The sequence below is a fragment of the Lathyrus oleraceus genome, chromosome 6 (assembly GCF_024323335.1).
Source record: "Lathyrus oleraceus cultivar Zhongwan6 chromosome 6, CAAS_Psat_ZW6_1.0, whole genome shotgun sequence".
In the NCBI taxonomy this organism is placed as follows: domain Eukaryota; kingdom Viridiplantae; phylum Streptophyta; class Magnoliopsida; order Fabales; family Fabaceae; genus Lathyrus; species Lathyrus oleraceus.
The window spans coordinates 161,220,862-161,246,055 of record NC_066584.1 but is presented as its reverse complement, the minus strand read 5'-3'; the positions used below and the strand labels follow the sequence as shown (position 1 = coordinate 161,246,055).

The following is a 25,194-nucleotide window of genomic DNA, read 5'->3' as shown; positions in this document are numbered from 1 at the left end:
GTGTAGGTGTAAGGAAACCGTCTCTTTGTAAGAAAGCCCAAGAGTAAGCTATGTGAGGTTGACGGCAATGCTTAAAAGTAATCGGCTTACAAGGGTGTGGAGATGGGGAAATTGCAACTAAGTAATGTGCTCAGAACCGGTTTATGCATCATGACAAACATTGGATGATCATGTGCGATCAATCGAAACGCGGTGAAATTCTATTGTTATCTCGATAAAATAATCATGGATAAACAACATAAGAACAGTTGAATCCATAAATTAAAATCGATGCTTTGTCAATTAAAATAAATAAAAGGGGTAACCATTAAAAACAATCAGTATCGGAGAAATTAGATTAAAGCATAAACATGAGAGGATTAAAAGGAATAACGTAAAAAGAAATTAAAATGCTGCACAACCAAATATGCCACACGCGGGTATCAAACCCATTACTAAGGGGAAAATGAACTATCTCCATCTCCACCAGGCTACAAGCTGCTCGCTGACAAACTAAAACCCATACAAACCTAAATACTAAAACGAAACGTACCAAAGAAAAAAAATAACAAAAACAAACAAACCATGGGCCGCTGGACTAGGTTTAGGATAAAGCCCAACCCTAAGCTCCTGAACCGCATGGGTCTGGGTCGGTGAAGACCCATTCCGAAATAGCCCAAACGCAGAGGTAATCGAGGGAGGCGAATAGACAAACCCTAGCCGCCTGGCTTTTGGGTCTAGGAACAGATAGCGTTTAATGCTAGCACTAGCTGGCAGCATTAATGAAAAACTATTGTAATGAAAAGCCACAAAAGCTTTATTAGCACGGTAACCAAACCATCAACACATGGGATTTTAATTATATTAAAAATAATAGTTATAGGAAACATTATTTGGAGAAGAACAAACAGTGAACAACAAATAAACATTCATCTCTTTCCTTCAACAAACCCAAACTATTCTTAGAGACGAGAAAAGTCCAATCTTTCCATCTTGAGGAAAATCAAACGTAAACAAAAATAACACTACCAACGCAGATGACGAAAATGAAACTCAACCAAAGAGAAAAAAAAATCCAAAACGGAACCGACATCGTCGCCTCTTCTATGGTCAAAGAGAGGGAGCATTATCGGTCAAGGTTAAATCGAGAACCCACAGCGTGATGCAAAGAGGGGCTTACCAAGCGCGACAAGATCAATAATGATAGGAAAGGTAATGCTTGGATCCCTCTTTCAAATGCCCCCTCACCGGTCGATTCTCCTTCTACACGTACTCGCTCGTGTGCTCCGCTTTTGGTAGAGACTTTGTTCCAAAAGGCATCAAGATGAGGCTCTAACACTGTCTGTTCAAAGGAATCGCGGATTCTAGGCTTTTCCTCTTAGAATTTTCCTCTCTCTGTTCACCTTTTTCGTTAGGGTTTTCTTCTCCTTTTTGAACAGTAGACGCCCCCTCAATGAGGAGAATGTTCTCGCTTTTATATTCATCCAGCTAGGGTTTTGAATTGGCAGACAAGAGCAAAGGGATATTGGACTTGGGAGTGCTTGTTGTGCTACCAGTTTGTCTACCCTATTTTGGTGTTTTGTTCTGAAAAAGTAAGTTGTACCTTTTACTTTTTTTCTTGTAAAAATGTTTGCTTGGTTTTTGTTGCTGCGGATTTTTACTGCCGATAATTGGTTATTCACTGCTGCGAATTTGCTCGACACACTTTGAAAAAAATGGACTGTGCGTTTTTGAATTAATGGAATGGGATTGTGTTAATTTGATTTGTTTTTGTTGATACTTGCAGCTTAACGTTTCAGATGAAGATATTGGTCCATACTTTTCCAAGATGTTGCAATGCTACACAAGGTTATCATTGATGGAGTAGGAATCTTTAATCTTTGCCTTGTAAAAAAATTTATTTCAAGTGAATTTCTTCATCCCTCATCTTGATTTAACTACATCGCCCTTAAAGGTATTAGAAGGAATAGTGAAGGCATCTAAAAGTGAAGTTGGTTAGTTGCCCTTGTTGACACACATGGTTTGGATGTGGGTTTCAACTGCTTGCTCTTTCTCATGTTCCAAACTTGTCATGATGGTAATGGTTTTGTAGCATGGTTTATGGTTATTATTATTGGACTGAGGCGCACTTTTATTTTGCTTGTTTGGAGACATAACATGCAGGTTGGCGCTACTACAAGGTTTTCTTGCATATCGGTTCATGTTAAGCTCACGGCATATCAAAATGTATTGGTCTGTACAGAAGTTGAGGCCTCTTCTTTTCTTGCTTTTGGAGAACCTATCTGCCCAGACATGTCACTTGACGAATTAGCATGCGTGGAGCTCTCACTTGCAACTGCTGAAGAATTAACCTGTTGTTTTGAAACAGAGACCGATAACGAATGTGCACGGAAGTTGCTCTCCCTGGTCTTTGGTGGTAGAACCTTCCTCGACTGCATCAGCGAAATGAGCTTTTCCATTAAATGTGCACTTGTAGGATGTGATAAATCAATGTTATTCTCACGTGCCCATGCCTGCATGGCTTGCAATTTTGAATGCTAAAGCTGGATGCTAATGTTGTTTCACGGTTTGGAGCTAGTTCAGCCTTTGGTAACTGACATGATGATCCAAATGTCATGTTTGCCTTGCAGGAGGCTACGTTTCCACGTCCACATACTAGATGACCATTAGCTACATCAACTGCTTCTGGAGCTCCTCCTCCATCACTCCTCTTGTAGAAATCAACGACAATGCAATTAGCCCAACATTTTCTGGCTGCTTGATAGCAAGTGTTGACCATGTCAAACAAAGGAACGAAATTGTCCTTGCAAGATTGAGTTTCATTTGGAAGATCTCGAAAGTAGTTCACTAGGACTAATGATCTTGATGTTGTGTTCATAGACGGTGATTGTGCGTGATTTGGACACGAACTGGCCTTCATTCCTCCATTTGAATTTCCATATTGGTTTTCTACTAAATATCGCCATTCATAGGATATCCCTTTAGAAGCTTCCTTAGCTGATTTTGAAGTGAAGACTACTAAACATTGATTTTTCTGGACCATATCATCTACTGTCGGCCAATCTCCGCCATTTTTTGGCATTCAAGATACAGGAAACCAGTATTTTCTCAGACCAACAACATTAAAGACTTTTATTAGGCCTTTTGGTGAAGTAACGTAATCTTTGATAATTATAGTAACAATCTCTGATGGATTTGCTTCGAGAAATGCTTGAATCTCTTTGAGAACATTGATGACAGGTTGAAAAGTTGTATAGTTGAAGCACTGGCCACCAAATGATTGACACAACCAAACATCATTCTCGAAATCATACAAGTCGAGCATCAATCCTCGTACACCATTATTAAGCTGAGAGGTAATGGAATCTTGCTGATTGGTGGAAGCAAGAATCACAGAACTAATTGCTGATTTCTGACCCAAAAGTGCAAATGGATTATGTGTCGTTAACCATGAATACCGATTAAGTGGAAAACCTTTCACCTTTTAAGTAGGGTTAATTGGTTGAGTACGAGTGCCCCTTAGCATCAAGTTTCCATTAGCCACACAGGTTTCACAGTGAAAACCAGAATCACAGTTTTTATCTACTAAGCATATTTGTCCTTCCTTTAGAGCTAGTGAGGAATGGAGAAAGAGTAAAATGACAAAAATGGTGGTTGTTGTTGTTGCTGTTAGGGTTGAATTCTTCATCATTGGTGGAAGGGAGAGAAAGAGAGAGAAAATATGGTACTCTAATATGGAAGGTAAAGCTTATGAGGAAGACGTGTGAGTATGCGTGAGAACAGGAATGTGGGAAAAGGAATAGCAGGAGAAATAGCAACCTTGCTTTGCTTGAGATAAGAATCCTATGATTTTCATTCTGTGTGTCTGCGTGTTTGAATGGGTCTCATCTTTTTTGGTTATTCTTTTGTAACATGATCAATAGTATTGGGAACTCTTTTCATGCTTATGCAGTCCAATGTAGGCGAAGTCGGTATCTCTCTTCTTGTAATAAAATTCAAGTGTCAATTTGAAAATTATGTACATTTTGGACAATCTTATGATTTGTAATTTAATGTGAATGAAAATCGGCATTTCTTGTGGCAAGAAGAAACTTTCATTGTATTTTAGAGACCTTATGTATGATGAACTAAACATATGCCATGTAAATGGATGGTTGTGAATGAATGGATGTATATATAAAAAAAAGGAACAAAGTATTCGAAATATGAGCAAGTATGTATACGAATGGAAGTTTTCCAAAAAGGGGATGAAGAAATATTAATGAAAAACTGAAAATGAAATGTGGAACTTTTGAATGGTGAATATGAATCTGAATGAAGAAATCTTAACATGAATGGAGAAATGCGTACGAAATTTTCGAATCTCGAATGAATGAAAAATGAGTATGAATGATTGAATGGATATAACGTTGGTATTTGGCATAGAAACTCAATAGAAATGAGTGAGGATTAGGAACGCGACAAGAGGATGTGAATGGCCACATAAATGAAAAACTCGCACGAAAGGCTAATGGCGTATTATGAGGGAGACAAAATACGGATTGAATTTAGACAAAACCTGAGATTCTAACCGATTTTTATTTGGTGATAATGGACTCCAGGTCCTGCTTGACTAAGGGAGCTGAATATCGTATAGCAAGACAAATGGCAAGGCCTAAAGATTTATGGAAAAGCAGATGACGACAAGTCTAAACAAAACAAGCCGGTGGATGGATTTATGACCAGGTGAAATGGTCATGAGGAGAAAAGAAAATGACTGATTGATGGGAAAAAACTTTCAGGGCCAAAATCAGGGTATGACAAATAGCATCTGAGCAACTCAACCTCTGATAATTAGAATTTGATTTGCTGTCTTTGATAGCATATAAGTGGGTAATGTTTGATGTCTCTGATAGCATATAAGTGGGTAATGTGACGATTGACGGTTGTCCAGTTTTGTGTCCAGAATCTGAAAAGCTTTCTGAAACTTGGTTTATTAGCGTTTGGATAATAACTTGTGGTTAATGATGTATGTGTTTTTTAATACTGTGTATCTCTCCAAACTGTCATTAACTTGTGTTTTATCTAGTGTATCTTTTCCTTCAGATTTATATACGATTCTCTATAATCCGACTCTGAACCAGTTAGTCCTCTATGTAAAATGATCATCTGGTTAAGAAGGTCATAAGTGAGAATTCCTCTGAGAACTATATGTCCTCTGATCTTTTAGTCTTATTAACGGATCTAACCAATCATGTATGGTTAAGCCAATAAATGTGGATTTTTTCATAAGTGATCTTCTCTTAACAAAAACGACTATGTTACCTTTGGGAATCAATGTTTATGGATATAATTAAATTCTATTTTGTTTTCCCTTTAATGGTATATTTTACAGTTGTGTCATTAAAATCTTGTTTGAACTCCTTATTTTATAACTCAAAACTCAATTTTGGTTGGAATGGTTAGAAAACTTCTTTAACTCACTCTTCTTGGTGGATCAAATGATATGGACGAAAGGGAGTAAAAGTTTTAGATGTAAGAACAAAAGGAAAAGGGTACAAGACTGATATATATATATATATATATATATATATATATATATATATATATAATATATATATATATATATATATATATATATATATATATATATATATATATATATATACATATATATATCAAAATGAACTATATTGCCTAATCTTATCCAAATTCTTCTAGGAAATAAACACAGCGATTGAGGAAGTTTGACCAGTTAAAGTGAAACTCATTAGCATCTATACCACAGTTAGAGGATGGATTCAGGCTTGTCTGAAGTCTCATCTTCCTTACCACGAATGGTCTTCTCACTTTTGATGCTCCTGTAGATAAACTAGTCTTTTTCTTTTTACACTTAGTCTTTTTGGACTTCCTCTGAAGCTTTCTTCCTTCATCTTCCTTTACAACCCTATCTATTTCGTTTGAAGTATTCTCTCTAGATTTTTTGGAAGACTTTCTCATGGTTTATGTTTAGAAAATAATCATGTTGAGCTAAAATGGAATATGATCTTGCTTGAATCAAAACCATGCTTTTATAGAGAATTTTGGTTAAAGAGAAATCAATTTTGGATATTGTGCACTAATGGTCTTCGTAGAGAAATAAATTCACACCTTCAAACAAGTATTTCCATACTTGACTGTCCCATTCCTCTCGAAGCCTAGCTGAAAGAGCCTATTTTGACCATTTGAGAAGTGAAGAAGTTGTTTACCAACCGTTCCAATTAATTCTCAATTTTTTTTAGAATTTTCTATTTAAAGGGGAAATCAAATATGTTTTTTTTAACTCTTTTTATCCTCTTCTAATTACATCCCAAACATTGTTCTCTTGAATATGTTTTCTGACATATATTTTTTTCCCGCTTATATCAAAATATTTTTCTTCAATGTCTTTTCTATTTCCTCATTATTTTTATTAATGACAAAATGGGGAGTAGATATAGAAGTATTTAAGCGCCTAAAATATAACAGTTATTATCTTGTTTAAATTCTGAAGAAATATATTTCTGCCTTAAATGTTCAAGTTTAATTAACCTGGATAGGACTTAGGGGGAGCTTAAAAACCTAATCCTATGGACTGTTAGACAAAGTGGAAGCTTATAAACCTCAAACCCTACAGTAAACTAGTTAATTAAATTATCAACCATTGTTCTTAAATACTTATGTTTCTTATCATCAAAAAAGGGGGATATTATTGGAAAAAAATTGGTTTGTCCCATATCCCTTAGGTTTTGATGATGAAAAAGTATTTAAAGAACAATTGGGTATACTAATGTTTGTTCAAGTGTGCAATATCACAGGCTATAATTTCAAGTAAAATCCAAGTATTGGTTATGACTCTGAACATTCAACCTTTGAAGAACATAATTTGGAGAAGTCTTATAGTGATCAGAATCTAAGCCATTTAAAGCGCAAGGACCAAGGTGACACTGAGAGGTCAATGTTCATCTCTGAACATACTTTATCATGTGATAGAGTTTGCTATAATACAACTCCTAATTCCTTTTATAGTAAAGATTTTTCAAACTAGGTTTCACCGAGAGAAGTTAATTTGTCAAAATAAAAGCATAAGTTCAACTTAGGATTTCTTATCCTTGTATATCTTAGAAATACTTAAGTCTTATTGAGTTGTATTATTTATACACCTCTAATTGTATATCAATTACATTCACCTAACAATCATTTATCTGCCAGGTAGATTGTTAGAAGTATCTTACTAAGTGTTTGAGCAAGGAAGTCTCAAGCTTGTGTGGTTGAGCAAGGAAGTCTCATACTTGTGTGTGTGAGCAAGGAAGTTTCATACCTGTGTATGTGATCAAGGAAGTATCATACTTATGTGTGTGAGCAAGGAAGTATCAAGCTTAAGTGCTTGAGCAAGGAAGTATTTTACTTGTGTATTTAAGCCAAGGAAGTCTCTTGGTAGTGTGCTTCAGCAAATTGTAATCTTGTGTGATTATAGTGAAAATCTCTTGTAAGTACAAGGGGATTGGATTACTCTTGACTTGTGAGAGGAACCGGAATAACTTCGTGTGTTATCCTTATTTCTTGTACTTTATCTCCGTTACCTATCTCTAACTGACTTAGATTCTATAACCTTGTGTTTAGAATCTAACTTAAGAGTCTTAAAATAGAGAAAAAGGCACCATAATTCAACCCATTACTTGTGTTTTTCTCACCTTCACCCTCTTCAGTAAGGATATACGGGCTATCACCCAATTCCTCTTGACAGGAGATGGAGACGGCAAATGATCATGAATAGAAAAGCCAGTTACCGCAGTAGTCAATTGTTCCACATCAGGGGTTATACTTGGGGTAACATTTGCAACTACTATTGGGGTAGTCATTACGACCGGTATCCGGACCCTTTGAGCAGAAGTAAAAGCAACAATATGAGCCATCAACATCTGTCCAGATAAGTCGATCATAATACCATAATCCTTGGAGAATGCAAGAGGCCTATGCAATTGTTGTATGTTATCTGCAGGACACATGTAACATTATTACAAAAAGTAAAACACTCAGATCCCCATCCTCACTAAAGAGTTTTTACGGCATGACCAAGGGCACGAATAATCACAAAAGAATCAATCATCTTCTTCTTTTGCTGAGAAAGGAGTACCTCGTCGGTATCAAATCCTTCTTCATAGTTGAGCCCTTGATACCAGTCACATTGTTCTTCTTTCATTTTCACCTTTTCGGATAACAAAAGACTTAGCCCATAGTGTTAAGAAGAAAGAGGCTGGAAGAAATAAGCTCTATACTAATACTTAAAGAAACCACTCTTACAAGAGCGAGTGTATCCCACCGAGTCCAAAGACAAACATAAAGCAGAGTGTACCACAAAGTTTCCAAGTTTCACCAGTATGAAACACTCAAGAAAATAACCCGAGTTAGTGGTAAAAGGGCTGAACAACGCACTTGAAGGCGAAGGGAAACCAACCCCTCATATCGGGTATCATCTTTAGAAGTATGGGCCGCGGAAAAAAGATTAGAAAATGCTTAGAAAAGGTTTCTAAGATTTAGGATTTGTGCATATTTGGAACACCTTCATATTAGCCCAAGCTCCAGAGGGGGCCAACTTTCAAATGATCCATTATGGCCATCTCGAAATCAGTAAAGCGAAAACATACCCCTAACCCGATGAAGAGGCATTCATATAGAGGAACCGAACAACCCTCAAAAGAGCTCCATATCTTCTTCTTTGAACCTACTAGGAGACTTAACCAATCCGAGGAATCACCAATAGTAATGTCAGATTTTGCTATAGCCTTGGTTGTATTCAAGACAGACGGTGTTCTGATCACTTCAACAACCACTTAGTGGTACCTATTGACATTGGTCGACTCGACTAACCAAAATCCCTTGTGTGCCAACACACTAACTTTGTGATGAGTTGACCTATCAATTAACCTTGAGAGGACAGTAAACATCCCATTAAGTCATTATATTCCTCTTTTTCTTCTATGGATCACCGTGTCTATAATGACTTTTGCACTTGTCGGGGTTGATCTTGATCCCCTTTTCTGTATGGTAGTACCTAAAAATTCCAAGCTCGAATGCCAAACGTGCATTTATCGGGCTTCAATAACATACGACCTCTAAGTGAGCGGTATGGCTTTCTTCCTACTTGAACTTTAATATCATGTCATCCACGTACACCTCTAGCATGTCCCTGTTTTGATCTTTTAATATCTTATTCATCATTTTTCGGTATGTCTCCCTGAGGTTCTTGAGGCATAAGAGCATTAGCTTATAAGAAAAATTTCCATTTTCGGTCAGTAAGGTTATCTTTGTACAATCTTTGGGGTCCATTGGGATTTGGTTGTAGCATGAGTAAGAATCTATTAAAGATAACGTGTTTATGTCAGATAAATCATGTACAATCTTGTCTATGTATGACAGAGGTTGGTAATCTTTGGGACAAGATGTGTTGAGATCGTAGTAGTCAACATACATTCTCCATATGTTGTTAGATTTATTATGCATCATTAATTTTAATAACTAAGTTATATATCTCTACTCGATTATAAAATTAGTCTTTAAGAAATCTTCCATTGTTTTCTTGGTAGCCTTTGTTTTTTTAAATGACTATTTTCTACTGAGTTAGGCCATGTATGGAACATTTTTTAGGTATATAAAGAATGATATGCAAGCTTGAGTTCTATATCGGGCATCTTTGCCACAATCTAATAAAATAGATTCATAATTTCCTATAAATATACTATTAGTTGATTTCTTACCTCTTTGGGTAAGTCAAACTTGATCTTGACAATTTTTTATGGGTAATTCCTTACCTAAACCTCTAAGAAATGTCGATTTGGTACCAGACATTCAACCTTACTTCGTGTCTCAAAGGGAAACACTTCCACATATTTATTTTCGTTGATCTACCGGAGCATCAAAGTAAATCATATTTATGCCTACAACCTCACTAAAAATGCAAGAAACATGTGTGGCATGCCTCCGAGCCAACTCTGATCACCGATACTCCGTCGTTGTTGGTGTTGTATTTCAATTTTAAATGAATTGTTTATTACATCATTCCTAACTCTACCAATTTAATCCACCAAATCATGTAGTTGAACATAGACTTACAATCGATTACCAAAAATTAAGCTTTGACAGTCTTTCTTGTTCCATGTTTTCCAAAAGTGACCAACAATTTCACATAGATACAATGCTTATTGGTAGAACCATCAAACCCTATTTTCATACCCCAAAAAATTTCCTCCCTTTTTCATTTTTACATTCAACCTATGACTTAAAATTCATTTGCACTCATTCATGCCTCATTCATGTACATCATGCATTCATGTTGACACCTTCTCATGATCATCATAGATTCAAATCTATGTGGCTAACAAAATCTAGGGTTTGCTTATGGATCAAGCCCTAGAGATGTGGCATGGCTCTTCATATGAAATCCTTGGGGGAAAACCCTAATTTCTTGATCTTCGGGACATGTATTCAAAAATATCATATCATGGCATTCATTTAAGCTTAAAGACCCTAATTCTTGGCTTTGTTCCTATGGATCTTGTGGTTGACTTCTTGAGTATTTGTCATCATGAAAACATAATCATGGATGATTGGAACTTGGGTGCCCTTGTGATTTGATACTTCTGACCATGGAATTGACTAAAACCCTAGCTCATTGAGAGGAAGGTCTTGAACATATTGTCATACATCTTGTCATGCATCATCAACCATTAAGCTTGTGAGTGCATTCTTCAGTGTATATATGTTTTGCATGATGTCAAAACTAGGAAATAGCATTTATGTACATTGGACGGTATCATCCAAGTCTAGGTTTGCATTTTAGTGTTCTGGCATTAGGAAACATGTCAACATTGTCGGAAATGGTCTTGAAAACATTTGTGCATCAAAATAGTGTGGTGTGAAAGAGAAACTTGTTTTAAGTGAAAAGTTCTCATTATAGGTCGACACATACGACTACAGGCTGACCTATAAGTGAATTTTTAAAACCATAGGTCGATATATAGATGGTATAGGTCAACACGAACACTGCAGTATTAAAGCCTGCAACTTCTGTCTCATGTGTCGAGTCTTCAGGTCGACCTATGGGCAACATGTAACCTTATAGGTCGACACATGCTTCCAAGAGGTCGACACATGACTTGAATAGGTCGACACATGATTTGTATAGGTCGGCCTATTGGTTAATTTTTTTGAAAAAATTGCATTTGTTTTAATTCCTTTTGGATTCCTTTTTGCCTATTATGAGTCTCACATAGATAAATAGATATATGTAAGACCCCAATTTTGACCCTAAGATCCCTCATGCTATCTCATCATATGCATTAGCATTGGGATTACACCTTGGCATCCTCCTTACCCCTCATTCATTGGGTTAGCATTGGGAGAGATCACCAAGCACATTTGATTGTATCATATTTTGTATTTTATCATCTTTACTAACCAAAATAGCAAAAATATGTCTTTGTATAAACTAACTCTTTTGTAGGTAGGGCATGTACTCACCTTTGATCTATTAAGCTCACATCTAGGGTTTAAGACCCTCATTATAAGAAGCTCAACCAAAATTGGTTTACTATATCTCTAAGCATCATATATGAATCCCCATGATCTTCACATTTTATTTTGATCAAGAAATCATCAAGAGTTTGGAGTTGGTTTTCCTTGGAAACCCTAATTCATCTGGGTATCTTGTGTAACTTCTTCAACAAGCTTCTTCACCAATTGATCAAATATTTCAAGGAATACTCCAAACCTCATAATATTATGCATATATGATACTCCATGAGTCCCAAAAGTCAAGATAACTGCAAGTTAGCAAGTTGGTTGATAGTGGTTGACCAGAGGAATTCATCTGACCAAAACTGGGGTTCCCTAGACCCTATCTCCTACAATTTTTGTCATATGAAAATAATTCCAAGAGAAACATTACTATAAATAACATTATAAACAAATTTCATGTTGATGTCTAGAGCTAGTTTTTCTTTGAAAGTCATTTTTTATGGTGAATGATTATAGGTCATTTTGTCTAAACCCTAATTTGGAGGTCAACTTCCCAAGGCCATAACTTGCTAAATTTTTATGAGATGAAAGATTTCCAAGTTGAAAATTCAAATTCAAGATGTCTACTTAAACTTTTATGTTTGGAGGAAGAACAAATTCAACTTTTATGTGCATGTGATATGAGGATACATTATAGGTCATTTTGGACCAATGCCATTGAACAAGTGATTTTCCTCAATTTCAAAAATGCATAACTCCTTCATATTAAATCCAAATGAGGTCACATTTGTGATCATTTTGAAGGAATTTGAGAGAGCTACAACTTTTATAAAGGAATATTTCTCATTTGAAGCTTACATAAAACGTTGGCCAAGGTGGAATAAGTGAACATGTGGCTTGACACTTAGAAATGTTTTTCCCAACTTCCACCTCAAAATTCATCATGATACAAGCTTCAAATGAAAAAGTATTAAACATGAAAGTTGTTCCTCTTGATCTAACCTTTCTAAAAAGTCCAATTTCATCCATTTTGGACAAGATTTGAATGGGTTGCGCATGGTTTGAACATGAGTGATCATTTGGCACAAATTGAACTTGAACATTCCATACACTAATGCATAACATTCCAACATGATCTCAGCAATGCTTGTACTCAACTATGGATCAGAAGAAGTGATTACATGGGCATGTGAACGCCTATGCATCTGTGCAATGTACATTGCTATTTTTGGATTTCATTTCAAGTGTGCAAATATCAATCCATTTGGATATAAATAGAGCCCTATATGCTCAGAAACTAGGACCCTGCGCGCCAGCTTTGATTCTAAACCTCCGAACCCTCTCATTTCAAAGGATAATCTTGATAATTTCCATTAGAAATTGAGTTTGAATCTCACTGTTTTGAGATTCAAATCTCCAAGGATCCTGAGCCTTTTGTCCATTCAATTCTACTCTATCACGTGTCCTAAGAAAGAGCAAAAGCAAGATCAATCGAGCACAGACCTGCATTGAAGGTATTTTCCAGAATTTTTCATCTCTTCGATTCTCACTCAATTCTCCATAATTCTCTTGGATCTTTGGTTGTCTAAAGTCCTACCAATATAGGAAACAAAATTGAGTTGCTTTGAGGTCAAATCGAAGCAACTCAGATCGTGCACCTCAAATTTCAACTCCTTGTATCTCTCAATATACTTGGGGTTAGGATAAATTTAGGCCAGATTCGAGCTCCTGAGCATTTTTACTTTAAATTCATGTCCATATTTTTAATTTTGGTGATGGTTGTGAGTGAACCAGTCTGGTGAAACTCACCGGAGAAGGAGACCAGAGCTTTGGCTCCGGTGATGCGTTGGCACTCATCAGAACCACATGATCCATTTGAAATGTTTTAATCTCGCACGTTGAAATTGATTACCACTTGTGTTGCACGCTGACTCATGACCATGGTGGAATGCGTGCTAGCAGCCACTTGATCTGCCACCTCAATTAATGAGGGAGATCAAGTGGTCCACGTTTTTTCTTATTTTCTGATTTTCATTTTATATGGTTTATTTTCACTAATTCATATTAATTTTAATATTGATCCAAAAAATATGAGAGTTTCACCAAAAAAAACTAAATAAAATCCTTTTTCATTTTCTGAATTAAAATTATTTTTTGGATCATTATTAATATTTTTCATGATTTAATTGATTTTGTGAATATTTTTAATTATTTAAAAATACTTTTAAGTTTCCAAAAATTATGAAAAAATTTCTCCAAGGTCCTTTGACCTTGTTTGACCTATGATAAATATCATGGCCATTTCTTTGGTATTTTGATGAGGTTTTAGGATTTTGATAAACCATAATTTAATTTAATGTATATTTTAATTGATTTTAATTGTTTAAATGCAAAATAAATTGTGTTGAGCTTCTAATATTGACTTGTTGAATTGGACTCGTGTTGTTGGGCCTTGGTCAAGGTTGATTTGACTTTGTTGAGTTAAAATTATTGGATTTAGGGGATTGATGAAATGAACATTTCATCTCCCAAAATGAATGAATGATTTTAATTTGGTAAAAGTCCTCCTTTGACCAATTTGTGTTGATTCCATTTCCCCTCCCTCTTCATATCAATCCCCTTCTTTATTCATTCATGTCATGGACCTATGATATCTATATATCCTAAGGATAGTTGATTGCAAAATTAACATAAGTATGGATGAGATTAGGTCCACCTCTTTTGCATATTCTTTTTGTGTGTGGTATGTTTTAGGATAATAGTTCATTATGCTATGTCTCTAACATGCATTAACACCAAAATTTCTATTGCCCGACCTCAAATAGTTGTGACTTCTACATAAGTCCAATTACGATTGCTTAACATAACGCTAAATTTTTGACACAAAAGGCATAGCATTCTAGTAAGTGAGATTGTAAGTCTCCTCTCTTTCATGGTATTGTGTGGAAACTTGGCCTTTTTTCCTTCCTTTTGAAGATGTCTTGGTTCAAGGATCCATGCTTATGAATAGTGGGTTAAGTGTTCTCCAAAGGACGACTTACACAAAAGCAAAAGTAATACTAACTTCTAATCAACTAACAACTAACATTTAATTTCAAGTCATTTATTTTTATGCACTTTAATTTTAAGTCTTTATTCATTCACCATTATTCATATAATTCAACTTGTTTACTTTAATGTCATTTTCATTTTGCTCATTTTAGCCTCACTTTGTGATTATATTGTGATTGTATATACTTGTTTGTTTTTGTGGTCTTTTGACCTTAATATACATAATAACAACAAAAGACCCTAATAGACATTTGTGTGGACTGTTGGATTTGATTTGAGACATTAGACTTAGAATTAGGCAACACTCCCTATGCAAAAGGACTTGGCTAATGCTAACTTTCATGAAAACAAATGCTTGTGAATTGAAACTGCATCTGAAGCAAGTATTGTGATCCCATTTGAGTTCATCTGCTAAATGGTCTTATTGAAGATGTTACTTTGAACCTGTGCCTAGTGCCTATCCTTGAATTCATCTGATACATGGAAGATTATGAAGAAGATCATGGAATTTCTAAGCTTGGATATGGCTATCTTTATTTGATGTCTTGCTCTTCATCTTGCTATTTGTGTCTTGATATTGATTGATTCTAAAGTCCAAGGTGTCATACCCCAAAATTTGCCCTCCATTGTTGCTTTTTTTACCTAACCTATAACCTGAGATCCATCTATACTCAGTCATATTTCATTCATGTGCATCATTCATTCATTCTTAACATTTACTAACAAGTATCATAGATTCAGGGTTCACGGATGATAAAATCGGATGTGGATCGAAGATTATGGTATTGCACGATTTCCTTCCTATTGGATTGCGAGCCTGACCTTCTGTGCATCTGACTTGGCTTCTAAACACTGATCGTGGGCCCATGGTTTGAGATTTTGCTTGTAAAGCTTTATGTTTGGGTTGAAACCCTAATCATTGACCTGGAAGTTGGTGAATAATACGACCTGCTTTGAGGAGGGTTGGACAACCTAGTTGTTGTTCTCGACAACAGCGCATCGCTTCTACCAGTTGCTTCTTAATTTGAGGCCTTTGATTGGTTACTTGGATTTGAATTTTTGCTATTAAACCCTAGCACCATGACTTAGTTTGATTGGTTCCGAACAGGCCTGCATCCACACTTCATTGCACATTGTCATTGATCCCATTCGGTCCCTTGATTCCGTTGATCCTTATTATTTCATCACATTGGCTCCAATTGGTTCATGGTTCCATTTTTGAACGGACATTTTAATCAGAGAAGTCCATTTCATCATCTTTTTGCATCAGTCGACTTCAGGTCAACTGTTGACTTTTGGTCAACCAGTTGACCAAAGTCAACTTATCATACTTGACCATATCATCTAGCACAGATACCAACGATCATTTCGTCATTGTTTCAAATTGACTTCAACATTCACATTCTACTTCCATCATTAGAATTTCTTTTTGGTTTGATTTTAATGATAATCCGTTAACATGTCCAAGTTCTTAAGCCCATTCATTTCATTTTTTTGTTGAGTCCATTCATCATTTAATTTTCCATTAACCAATTCTCTAATCCATTTTCATATCCATTATCCATTTATAAATCCGATTAACCAATCCAATTCCATTCTAAATCCATTTTCCAAAGTAAAATCCATCAAAATCCACTTCTAATTCATAACCAAGTTACCACTCCAATTATCCATATTAATCCAATAAACTAATACAAACGATTATACATAACCATTAATCCAATTACATATCTAACATCCAAGGTCCAAGGAATATTTCAAGTAAGACAAAAAAAGGGGAAATCGCAGGGGAACTAAAATGCCCGTACGCCATGCTGCAGCTCCAAATGCAATGCAAAGCAATGTACCAAAAGCCTACATTCAATGATCTGGGCTACGCGAAAAGTGGTTATGATGACAAGGATTCTAGTAGCTGCAAAGGTCAAGGAGACTTGGAAGAGGATTGGGGAGTAACATATGCAGGAAAGAGACAACCTGCACTTTTTGTCATCAACATTGCTAGTGGAGAGGTACATGCCGTCAAAGGAATTGATAAATCTTTGAGTGTTGGACAAGGTGTATGGGCTCCATCAAGTGAAGGCTCTTCTCAATATTTTGTTTTTGTTGGCTGGGCATTTGAGACAAGAAAACTTGGTGTCAGGTACTGTTATAACAGGCTTTGTTCAATATATGTTGTTAAAGCACCTCCATAAGCAGCAATGCCAAACGCACACAGCCAGAAACCGCAGCTATAGCCATAACCAACATGCGGCTTCAACGGCAACAAAAAACCATACACTCTATCAATACTGCAACAACCCACATGTGATAACCAACCAACAGCCAACATGCAGTGATAATCTGTCAGCACACACATCGAACCTTGTCATTACATTGTCCTCCTGTTTCGGTTATGCAAACCATGGTACATCGTAACCCGACTGCGCCAGCTGCTCCATTCCCTTGCGTTCACACTCTCCCTTCGATACTATAATTCACGTGACGGTTTCGAGCCCAAGCTTCCCCTCAAATACCTGCATTATACCGACGGCAGTCCTGCAAAAGCGAAAACCAATAGTTCTAACATTAGGAACACACGAGGGTAACTTGAAAGGCCATGCCGGTTCGGTGCAAAGATCATTCTAACCATTGACTTTGGAAGAAGTCTCAACCTTGGTTCTGCCTCTGCCAGGGCTTCTACTTGTGTTTCTGCACCAGACATTTGATGAGGTTGATGGGAAGCAAGCTAGGCAAACCAATTCTTCAACCTTATTGGAGGGATATTCGATCATAGATGTAATGCACTTGCTTGTGCACCTGAGTACATTTACTTGACCACCATCATACTCCAGACGCTTTATCATCTTGGCATGGCTTAGGGTTTGCGTTGGAGAATTTGTCAAGATGATAATAGAAAGTTTTCTGTCAGAAGCGGAATGTGTCTCTTGATCTTGTGATTCCTTCCATTAAACAACTATCATGGCTGGGTATGGATTGGTGCTCAATTTTGCAACGGAGGCAGCTGCATATGAATTTGCTAGAACCATTTATACCATGTCGACGAGTTCTACTTCAAACTTTGAGTTGTAGAGATAATATGTTGCAACAGCTTCTACAGTCTGCTACCACACTTCGGAAGGGATCCAGGTTTTCTCAAGCAACTGGTGCTTTGCATGAGTTTAAGTCTCTTTGTGTTGGAACCAAAGAGCAACACTCATCTTTACATTGGTTTGAAAGGATTGAAGAAGCAGAGCTTTCTCACGCTCAAGGTCAAAATGAGATGGCCAAGTTGTGTATCATGGCCCCCGTGAATACAATCTCGACTTTTTTGAATCTATGGGCTTCAAATGTCCTGACAGGAAAAGTGTTGCTGGTTTTCTTCAAAAAGTAACATCAAAAAAGGATCAAGCAACAATACCATAATATTCGGAAGATGATTCTTCTAATGATAGGACTGCACCAGGAGTCGAATTACCACACATAGAAAGTCCAGGAAGAGGATATTTTGTTACAGAGTCCTGCCATGAATAGAAGAAAGGAATGGTTCTTCCATTTGAACCATATTCCGTAACTTTTGACGGTATTGTATGCTCTGTTGATATGCCGGAGGAAATGAAGGAACACAGTGGACACAGGAAGAATGGTTATATGTACTATCCACCAGCCCTGCATAAACAAACCTCGCAATTAATTCAAAACCAATTCTAAGTCTCGTATATAACTTGCAAACACTAGCCTTTATAACAGAGTTTAATTTCATGCTAACTACAAACCCAATTGACCTTAGCAGCATCAGCAACTTCTATTCTAACAGCACATAAATAACTCACTAACAATAATTAAATCTAACTGAGAATCTAACAGAGTTAACCGCTTAACCGCTTTCCACTCCAAATTCATTAACAGTAACTGCTGCCCTAACGGTGCTACCCGAGCTGCCCGATTCGGTTAACCATTTCCAACTCTATAAATTCAGATCACCATAATTCATTTTCGGTTCCCACTCCTTTCTTCTGAAATTGCTCACACTCTCCACCCTCTCAAACCTCACCATACGCTCAATCATCGTAATTGTTTTACCCCTAGTGTAGAAATAGTCTAACTTTTGCATGTTCCCTTAGTTTAGGCTTTGAGAAAATAATTCCCAAATAAACAGTAAGGGTTAAGGTAGTTGTATTCACTTTCAACTAATTTTTTCCCACCGATTAAGTTGATCAAAGTACGCTTTGATTGATTAAATCCTTTTACTGTGCTTAATCCCCCAAGCTTAGTCAAGTGAGCAAAAGACTCTTGATCACTTGATAAAGCAAGTCCTTGTGATCAACGTATGCTGGATACTGGAGCTCCAAGTTCAATCAAGATTTGAAGATCAAGATCGAGAGTTCAAGCAATGACAATCAGTACGAGACAGGACTACTATTCAAGCACTACAAAGGTCAAAATCAACACTTATTAATCAGGAGCCAAGTTGTGTGCCATGAGTCTTAAGTAATAGATAAGGAATGGGACTGGAGAATTCCTACCCCCATTCTGAATATCTTTGGGTGAAGGACGAATGACCTGTTTGCTCATCGTATTCACCTCTATTCATAGGCTTTAGCACAACTCGATTCAAATCGATTAACAAGCCTCTTCATCATTCAAGGACAACCATTCATCATAGGAAGCTGCAAGGAAATTCAACTTCAACACTTATCGGTTATGATGCGAATTACATGCCACGAGCCTTAAGTAGTAGGGAAGGAATGGGACTGGAGTATTCCTACCCCCATTCTAAATATCTTTAGGTGCAGGACGAATGACCTGTTTGCTCACTATATTCGCCTCTATTCATAGACTTTAGTGCAATTAAAATCGAATAATTGATAAGTCCTTCTACACAGTCGTGAAGCACAGATTGAAGTGCAGATTGAAGATCAGATTGAAGATCAGAACTGAAGATCAGACATCCACCATTTAGGGTTTCCCTTCTATCCTTTATTCTCCCAGTAAAACAAAAACCTTTTTGTAAATAAACTCAAAAACAATTAACTTTACGATTAGGATTGTACGATACGAGCCTTAAGCAATGGAGAAGGAATGGGACTGGAGAATTCCTACCCCCATTTTGAATATCTTTGGGTGCAGGACGAATGACCTAGTTTCTCACTGTATTCACCTCCATTCATAGACTTTAGTACGATTCAAATCCTAACTCTCATTTCAGAATAAAAGCAAACTCACCTCATCAAACTCAGTTTTTTCTTTGGGCTTCTTTTTTAGTTTAAAACCTTTTCAGAAAGGACGTGTTACTTCAGTTCTACCGTGAACGGCGCTTAAGCCTCCATGTGCGAGCAATCAATGTTTAACTGCTAGAGTATGATCCGAGTTCATCTATTCTATCATAAACAGACAGACGCTTAAAGCTCCCATGCTCGAGCATACAAGTCAGTCGACAATAGAATGTGAATGTTAATATTGTCCACTAAAAACAACTAACTGATCAGTCTTATCTCCACGAACTAAGGAGCTCTGATTTCCTCATTCCACGAATGAGGATACGTAGGCACGAGGGCCCAAATCCTTGGCGAGCACAATTATCTATTTCTCACCTTCTTCACAATAATCTATTAACCCCGGTTTCCCTTTCCGCGAGTAATCTTCAGATAATAACACTTATTCTTGAAAAGAAGATTCAAAACGGTTCCCACGGAGTACCATGGATGTTTGGGGTGCTAATATCTTCCCCTTGCATAACCGACTTCCTTACCCATTTCTCTTTCCCCTGGGTTTTATCGATGTTTTCCCTTCCCTTAGGGGATAAATAAAGTTCGATGGCGGCTTTGTTGTATCTTTGAGCGTGCGATGCGCTCGGGTATAATTCACGTAGCTTCACAAGGGAAATTTGGGTTTCTATATGACATTCTTGTCTATTGGATTACAGCCCGTTGGTCAGATCTTTTCAACTCTTAACTTTTAAATTTTTGCTTAGGATTAGTATCTTCTTCTCTTCCCCACTTCTTTAATTTTAAATCTCTCCCCTCTTTCAAAATCTTCTTTGTCTGGGATTTCTAAACTTAGACCATATTGCAAATTAGAAACTTTGGCCTTATGCCATTGAATTTTTAAACTCTTTCCTTAAATCAATTTTGTAAATGAACTTAACTATACTTGACTTAAAATTTCAAAAGACAAAAAGAACTAACACTCATTCAAAGCATTTTACTCCTTTTGTGCCTTTGTTAAAACTTAAGTTTTTGTTAAAAGCAATGCATCCACTTTGAAATTGTTATCACGAACTAAGAGGTTTTGATCCCTCATTTTATGTTGGTACGTAGGCACAAGTCCGAAGGTCTTGTCAAACACAAAAATATAATTAATGAATTCTTTTCTCATCCCTCCACTCTATTTATTGCAAACATCATTTTGTACAAAAATACATATCCACACAGGAAAGGGCTCCCTAGGAGTACCTAGGACACTTTGGGTGCTAACACCTTCCCTCTGTGTAACCAACCCCTTACCTGTAATCTCTGGCATTTTATTAGTTTTGATTTGAAAACTTCTTATCTTTGGATTTTGTTTGTACTTTTCCCTTTTCCCTTGGAAACAGTAAAAGCGCGTTGGCGACTCTGGTTTTATTGACGTTAAGTTTATTCATAGCTTAATGGTCATGAATTTACCGCTACATAAATTAAGTGGCGACTCTATTGGGGAGTAGTCTCAAGTGGGTTTAGCCTACTTTTGTGTGTGTATATATTTGTATATTTGATGTATGTATATTTGTTTGTATGATATAATATGCTTGTTGTGCTTGGTGATCTCTAAGTGGTGACATAAGTTCTAACCCGAACTTGAGTTCAATTAAGATAGGAGGATGGTATAGTCATGTTCGACTTTTGTAGAGTAGTCCTTAACAAGTTGGATTGAGACCCATCTACTGAGTGGAGACCCTTTTGGAGTTATGAATGTCACACAAGTTATTTGTGGTTAGCCATTACTTTCTCTGATTTGGGGTCGGAGAAGCTGAGGACCGTAGAACATCTAACTCCTCTTGGCCTATTTAAGACGTAATGCGGAGACTGTTCAAGTGTAGTCTTGATAACAGTTATCACACGATACTACACTCAGACGAGTTTCTCTTGAGAATATTATGGGTTTATGAGTCATTCATCCTAACTTGTAATATCTGATAGATGGAATTAAGACTCTGGGAACTTTTTAGAACATAATCTACATGTTTTATCCTTAGGACACTCTTTTGGGATGGTTCTTACCTAGACTCCATGCTCGTGAGTCACAACATACCCTTGATTCTTGGTTGATCCAATTAAGTCTTGTCAATATCAATGGAACTTGGGTGTTGATAAGGTGAAAACCATAATCCACCAAAATGGATGATTGATCTTGACAATGACTTGATTCATCCCTTGACCTTTGTTTGTTTGCTTTGTGTGTGATCCCTTATTTGTGATTGTTGCATTCATACATTCATGCGCATCATAACATTCATCACACCAAAAATAATTTCAAGGAACTGAGGTCTCGTTTGCAAATATTTTCAGACCATGGATTAGGACGAAGGAACACTAAGAAGTACAGTTTCAGATGACCAGATTTGAAAGAGTTAAGGAAGCTATCATCTTTTGTATTAGATCCCTTGGACTTCAAGAAACGTCATGGGAGGCTTCTGTCTATATTATCTGCTGATGTAGTGGAAGGACTGTTGAGTGTATTGGTTCAGTTTTATGACCCTCTCTTCCATTGCTTCACTTTTCTGATTATCAGCTTGTGCCTACGTTGTAGGAGTATGCCCATCTCTTGGGAATACCTGTTTCTAGCAAAGTGCCTTTTAGTGGATTGGAGGAGATTCCCAGATCTCATATTATAGCTGGAGCTCTTCACTTGGAGAAGTCTGAGATTAAGGCTCATTGGATGAAGAAAGGAGGATTGTTTGGAATGACTTCTGAGTTCCTCATCAAGGAAGCTACTTCCTTTGCTCAAGCCGGTAGTGTGGATGCTTTTGAAGCTATCTTTGTTTTGCTTATCTATGGATTATCTTTGTTCCCTAACATTGACGGTTTTGTTGATGTTAACGCCATTAGAATTTTCTTGATTGGGAATCCCGTGCCTACTCTGTTAGGAGATATGTACTTATCCTTGCATCTAAGGAATTATAAGGGTGGTGGAACTATCTTCTGTTGCACTCCTCTTCTGTGCAAGTGGTTTATTTCGCACTTTCCTCAGACATCTACTTTTTTTGAGAACAAACAATGTCTACGGTGGTCCCAGAGACTTATGTCTCTCAATAATGATGATATAGTTTGGTATGATTCTTCATTGAGTAGTTTGGAGATTATTGATTGTTGTGGTGAATTCTCTAATGTGCCCCTCATTGGTACACAAGGAGGAATCAACTACAACCCTGCTTTGGCTTGTCGTCAACTTGGGTTCCCTTGAGAGACAAACCTAATAACACTTTGTTAGAAGGTCTTTTCTATCAAGAGGGTAAAGATCCCCAACATTTGAAGCAAAGGATGATACATGCTTGGCATAATGTGCATAGGAAAGGAAGATCCGAGCTTGGTCTGCATAATTGTGTAGCTTTGGAAGCTTACACTCTTTGGGTGAAAAAGAGAGCTTTGGAGTTGAAGATGCCTTATACTTGTGAGAGACCTATGTCTATGGTTATTGATGAGCCATCAACTCTCCCTAACCAAGATGTAGAGGAGATGGACGACTCGCTCGCCAAGATGAAGCAAGAGAAGGATATGTAGGAAGAGGGATTCCATGCTTTAAGACGAAAGCATGAGGAGTTGCAGCTTGAGCCTAAGGACAAAGATGCACTTATCGAGCTTCTTGAAGACCGAGTTATGAAGAGACCGAGAGAGCCAGAGGTTTCATCTTCCTCTAGTATACCTCAGTCTTTCGTTGCTTGGAAGAAGATTGTTGATTAGCTTATCCTCGAGAAGACTCAAATGAAGACTTCTTTTGAGTCCTAGATTCGGCGCATCCCAAGGAAGTACGCGCTCGTGGCCCGATTTTTCGACGTTGTTGTTAGGGGATCCTTAGGATGAATAGTTTCTTTTTCTCTTGTATTTTTGTACTTTGGTTTCTGAAACTGTACTCAGTGTAATCCTTCCAAATTATATAAATAAAAAGATTTTATGGTCAATCAAATTGTGCAATTGTTATTATTTATATGTTTGCAAATGAAACAATAAGTTCCTTGAAAATAAAAACAATCAAAGCACTGTATTTCATGCATCATTTGCATAAACAGGTTTTTTCTTTCGCCGGATGTCTTATTGGTTATTCTTTTGTGCTTCAGCCAAGCTGACTCATCGATACAATACCCGCGTCAATCACTCAAGAATCATGGAACATCTAGAGCAAGAGAACCGAGAACTGAAGGACAAGACTGCCCGCTTGACTGCCATGATGGAGTCAGTCCTAGCTGCTCAAAGTCAATATTCTTCAACGCCTGTAACTCCTCATCCTCAGAGGACGGTCATATCAGAGGTTGTTTCTTCAATCGTGCTTGTCGCTCATTTTTCTCCTGCCATGCCTGCCAGATTTTCGTGGAGAATGCCGCCCAAATTTATGCCTGAGGGTTTTGCACCTACCTTTGCTTCCATGCCGGCATCTAGCTCGGTCATATGTGTGCCACCACTGATTATTCACAATCTGCCTCATGTTGAGGACGCCATCTATCATTCTGAGCCGTCTGAAAGCCCCAATGTTTATGAAAAGATGGATGAAATGAAAGACCAATTCTTTGAGCTGCGAAAGGAGTTGAAGACCTTAAGGGGAAAAGATTTGTTTGGTAAGAGTGCTGCGGAACTTTGCTTGGTTTCTAATGTCAAAATCCCGATGAAGTTCAAAGTCCCTGACTTTGAAAAGTATAAAGGGAATACTTGTCCACTCAGTCATCTCGTCATGTATGCTAGAAAGATGTCGACGGAAACTGATAATGATCAGTTAGTGATTCATTATTTCCAAGACAATCTGACTGGTGCCGCTCTGAGTTGGTACATGGGTTTGGATAGTGCGAGTGTTCGCACGTTCAATGAGTTGGGTGAGGCTTTCGTGAAGCAGTACAAATATAATGTGGATATGGTTCCGGATAGGGACCAGTTAAGGTCATTGTCTCTGAAAGACAAAGAGATGTTTAAAGAATATGCTCAGCGATGGAGAGAGCTTGCCGCTCAAATTACCCCTCCTTTGGAAGAAAAGGAGATGACCAAGATTTTCCTCAAGACCTTGAGCTTATTTTACTGCGAGTGTATGATTGTCAGTGCCCCCAGTGATTTTACTGAAATGGTAAACATGGGGATGATATTAGAAGAAGGTGTCTGAGAGGGATGGTTGTCTAGAGATGAGGTTTCGTCTAGCAAGAAGTACGTCAGTGGGTTTTCCAGAAAGAAAGAGAACGAGACCAATGTAGTATCTGTTGGGAGGCAGAGGAGGCCTCATGTTAGAAGAAGTCAACAACCCCGTCAACACCATCGTCAAGTATCATCTGTCATTCCGGTATTTTCTAACAATCAATCAACACCAGTTCAACAACAACGCCAACAACAGCCACCACAAAGAACAAACACCTACAACAACAACACCAATAATCATCAACAACAATAAAACTTTGAGAGGAAGAAGGTCTCCTTCGACCCGATTCCTATGTCTTATGCT

The 25,194-nt window shown here is 37.3% G+C and overlaps 1 pseudogene; it reads right to left on the bottom strand.

The window, feature by feature from the left end:
• Positions 1–2,198: 2,198 nt before the first annotated feature.
• LOC127094539 (PI-PLC X domain-containing protein At5g67130-like) lies at positions 2,199–3,722 on the bottom strand (annotated as a pseudogene).
• Between the last annotated feature and the right edge of the window lie 21,472 nt (positions 3,723–25,194).